This window comes from Trichechus manatus, unplaced genomic scaffold, assembly GCF_000243295.1.
Source record: "Trichechus manatus latirostris isolate Lorelei unplaced genomic scaffold, TriManLat1.0 scaffold00035, whole genome shotgun sequence".
Taxonomy (NCBI): Eukaryota; Metazoa; Chordata; class Mammalia; order Sirenia; family Trichechidae; genus Trichechus; species Trichechus manatus.
The window spans coordinates 832,122-837,029 of NW_004443971.1; the positions used below are offsets into that span (position 1 = coordinate 832,122).

The 4,908-nt window shown below is 36.8% G+C and overlaps 1 pseudogene; it reads right to left on the reverse strand.

The window, feature by feature from the left end:
- Positions 1-1,148: 1,148 nt before the first annotated feature.
- Positions 1,149-1,752, reverse strand: LOC101356035 (protein tyrosine phosphatase type IVA 1 pseudogene; annotated as a pseudogene).
- Between the last annotated feature and the right edge of the window lie 3,156 nt (positions 1,753-4,908).

Here is a 4,908-nt window from a genome sequence, read left to right on the forward strand (position 1 = left end):
ACAGGAAGGGGCAGGAGAACTGGACAAATGGAAACAGGGAAACTGGGGTGGAGAAGGGGAGAGTGTTAACACATTGCAGGGTTGGCAACCAATGTCACAAAAAAAATTTGTGTATTAACTGTTTAATGAGAAACTAATTTGCACTGTAAAGTATCATCTAAATCACAATAAAAAAATCTGCAAAAAAAAAAAAAATCACACTTCAAACAAAAGTTGGTAAACAACTTCCAATTGATATGGAAAAAAATGACAAGAATTTCAGAAATTTTATGATTAAGAATTGTTTTAGCTACAATAAAAAAGCATCTCTGCATTTTAAAAAAATATTTACTAAATTAAAGAGCACATTCTACATGTTCTGCACAAGACAAAAGCAACATTTTACTAAAAATATTTAATAGCCCTTTTCCATTCTTTTTTCAGGCCCTACCTGTTAAGTTGCACCCCAAAGTGCAAACATTAAATTAACTATAAGGCATTTTTTTGGTCTGGAGACATTAAAGACATGTGCTTCTGTACAATGTAAATTTTTCAAAATGGTTTTCCATAAAAGCACAAAATGAGATTTGTATAAAGACATTAAACAATCACTGTAAGACCTGGTAAAAATCCAACAAAAATCAACAGTTGTGCAAACCCGATGTATACTGATACGAATGCGGGAGATGTAAAGAAAAAGTGAACAGGCAAAAAGTGATAGATCTTACTTTCAATGTTTGAAATGACTGAAGGAATAAACCACATAAGGTCTAAAGTGTTCATTGTTCCTGGGATTTTTTAGTTCTGTACGATATTAAAAATATACAAGTATTGTGCTGGGTATTTTGGCACCTAATCTCTCTAAATTTCTTATATATTGATAAGATTCTGGCATAGGAATAGATTTAAAGAAGACATAACAATACTGCATGATTTCAGGAAAGGTCAATTGGTACTAATGATAAGCACATTTTAAATGCTGAACAGTAAGAAATCTTTGCTAAGTATCCAGATAGGTTGATCATAACCCAGACATGGAGGTTGCAATTATTTCCAGCTTGTAGCCTGGTGAAACTGCTCTTAAATACTCCTATGGAAGCTTTATTAGACTTACTCACCAAACTAACATATTGGTAAATATGCATGAGAAATTCTGTCCTGTGTCAAGTTCCACTTCCAAAGCAATACCATCAGGCACCCGTTTTATTGAATGCAACAGTTGTTTCTATGACCATTGGACTCTATGAAGCGCAGCTGCAATTTAGGACAATACTTTTCCAAATACAAAAGTTGCTTGCTGTTAAAAGCTCCACGTCACTTATGTCTTATGAACTGTACTGTATCTTCGTATTTCATTCCACCTTCGATTAATGTTAGGGCAACAAGCACTGGAGCTCTCCCAAGACCTGCAACACAATGAACAGCAATCCAACAACCTGGTTCTTCACGAAACTTAATTTTTACAAGAGTTAACCAGTCATCAGCAATCTGGTTGGATGGTGGTGCACCATCACCAAAAGGCCAATCAAGAACATGGATGCTTTCTTTTTCCACAAGAGCAGTGTCGCAAGTTGCTTCACATACTCTTACTATTGTGGTAACTCCATATTTCTTAAGTTCCTCTATAAATTTGTTTAAGGTCACATTGGTTGGATTGTGTGTAGTAAGAAATGTCATGTTCTTGTATGTGATTTCCACAGGAGCTGGGCGGTTCATTCGAGCCATGTTAATTTAGTTAAAAAACAATAGGGTTATGAAAGAATTTTAAAAAGTAAATACAGAAATGATGTAAAGAAACTGAAGTCTACTTCAAAATACTCCACTTGAAATTCTCAGTGTTTTGAGTATGATGTTGGGAGTAACGGAAAATGAAAAGAACCTCCTAACAAGAAGCAGCAGTTCTTCAATCCAGTAATGCTGAGGCAATAGAAACGAAGTGCACTGAGGTTTACCCCATCCAGGTCAGAACTCTTAAAAATTGCTCTGCAGATTTCAATTCAACACTTCTGTGTCCAGGTTAACTGCTCTTATGAGGGCTTCTTGGTGGAGTAATAATGAATTTCTACAGTTCACTTGTCTGCATAGAGGTCGTGCTGTGCCTGGCAGTAATCTCCACTGCCCTTCAGAAACTCCATAAATGTGTGAGCAAGAACACCACAGAACTAAGGAATATGTTTACTCATTGAAGATTGTGGCCTAATCAGACAGCCGGTCCCGAGGCGGCGGAGACACAGGGGGCTGCAGTGGCAGTGGCTGCATGACAGGGGGCCGCGGCGGTCGTCCTGGGGAGGCAGCGGCAGGGGCACCAAACTCTACCACGCAGTGAGTGGCTCCAAAGAGATCACGTCGCCTAGCTGGCCCGCAGCAAAAGGAGCCAATATACGAGCTGATTCCTTGAATCAGTTTTTGTATATCGTGTGAGGTATGGGCCCTGTTTCATTTATTTGCAGATGGACATCCAGCTTTACCAGAATCATTTGTTAAAAGACTGTCTTTCCCCCATTTGTTGGACTTTGGGTCTTTGTTGACGATCAGGTGACTGTAGGTGGATGGATTTAAATCTGGGTTCTCAATTCTGTTTCCGTTGGTCAGTGAGTCTGTCATTGTACCAGTATCATGCTGTTTTGGCTACTGTAGCTGTCTAGTATGTTCTGAGGTCAGGTAGTGGGAGTCCTCCTACTTTATTCTTCGTCAGTAGAGCTTTACTTCTCCAGGGCCTCCTTCCTTTCCATATAAAGTAAATGATCAGTTTTTCCATCTCTTTAAATAATGCTGTTGGTATTTGGATTGGGCTTGCATTGTATTTGTAGATTGCTTTAGGTAGAATTAACATTTTCACAATGTTGAGTCTACCTATCCATGAGCATGATATGTTTTTCCATGTATGTAGGTCTCTTTTGGTTTCTTGCAGTAGTGTTTTGTAGTTTTCTTTGTATAGGTCTTTTACATCCCTGGTTAGATTTATTCCTAAGTATTTTATTTTTTTAGGGGCTATTGTAAATGGTGTTTTCTCCTGATTTCCTTTTTGTTGTTCTCATTGGTGTATAGGAATCCAAATGATTTTCATATGTCTATCTTGTATCCTGCTACTCTGCTGAATCTTTCTATTAGTTCCAGTAGTTTTCTCATGGAGTCTTTAGGGTTTTCTATGCATAATATCATATCATGCACAAAGAGGGACAGTTTTATGTAATCAATGTCACTGAACTGTGCCTGTAGAAATTTTTGAAATGGTGTATCTTTGGCTAAGTATATTTTCACAAAAAAAAAAAAAATGGATTGAGAAGGGAGTGGGTTAACATGTCGTGGAGTTGTTAACCAATGTCATAAAACAGTATGTGTACTGACTGTTTAGTGAGAAACTATTTGTTCTGTAAACCTTCACCTAAAGTACAATTAAAAAAAAAAGCATTATAAAAAAAAAGAGGGACAGTTTTACTTCTTCCTTACCAATTTGGATGCCCTTTATTTCTTTTTCTTGCCTTACTGCTCTAACTAGGACTTCCAGCACAATGTTAAATAGGAGTGGTGATAAACGGCATCTTTGTCTTGTTCCTGTTCTCTAGGGGAATGATTTCAGCATCTCTGCATTAAGAATGATGCTGGCTGTTGATTTTGTATAGATCTCCTTTGTTATGTTGAGGAATTTCCCTCTATACCTATTTCATTGAGAGTTTTTATAAGGAATGGGTGTTAGACTTTGTCAAATGCCTTTTCTACGTGGATCGAGATGATCATGTGATTCTTTTCTTTTATTTATGTGGTGGGTTATGTTGTTTGTTTTTCTAAAGCTGAGCCATCCTTGCATCCATTGCCATCAAGTCCATTCCGACTCATAGCGACCCTATCGGACAGAGTAGAACTGTCCCATAGAGTTTCCAAGGAGCACCTGGTGGATTTGAACTGCTGACCTTTTGGTTAGCAGCTGTAGAACGTAACCACTACACCATAAAGGTTTCTTGCATACCTGGTATTAATCCCACTTTGTCATGGTGTATTATTTTTTTGATATGATGCTGAATTCTATTGGCTAAAATTTTGTTGAGAAATTTTGCATCTATATTCATGAAAGATATTGATCTGTGATTTTCTTTTTAGTGATGTCTGTGCCTCATTTTGGTATCAGGGCTATACTGGTTTCATCGAATGAATTCAGAAGTATCCTTTCCTTTTCTATGTTCTGAAATAGTCTAGTACTGGTGTAAGCTCTTCTCTGAATGTTTGGTAGAATTCTCCAGTGAAGCCATCTGGGCCAGGGATTGTATTTTTTTTTTTTTTTTTTTTGGTTGGGGAGTTTTTTTGTTTTTGTTTTTTTTTTTAAATTGCCATTTCAATCTCTTCTCTTGTCATGGGTCTGTTCGGATTTTCAACTTCAGTTTGTGTTAGTTTTGGTAGGTAGTGTGTTTCTAGAAATTTGTCCATTTCCTCTCAGTTTCCAAATATGTTGGAGTGTTGTTTTTCATAGTACTCTGTTATGATCTTTTTAAATTTCCATTGGGTTTGTTGTAATGGCCCCCATTTCATTTCTTATTTGAGTGATTTGCATCCTCTCCTGTTTTTCTTTTGTCACTTTGGCAGTGGTTTGTCGATCTTGTTGATCCTTTTGAAGAAAAAACTTTTGGTCTTGTTGATTCTTTTTATAGTTTTTCTAGTCTCTATTTCATTTATTTCTGCTCTGTTCCTTATTATTTCCTTTCTTCCGGTGGCTGTATGCTTCTTTTGTTGTTCTCTATTTGTTTGAGTTGTTTCATTAGTGTTTTGATTTTGTCCCTTTCTTCTTTTTTGATGTGTGCATCTATTGCTATAAATTAACCTCTGAGCACTGCCTTGCTGTGTCCCAAGAGTTTTGGTATTATGTGTTTTCATTCTCGTTTGATTCTAGGAATTTTTTTTTTAATCCCATCTTTGATTTATTTTATTACCCATTGG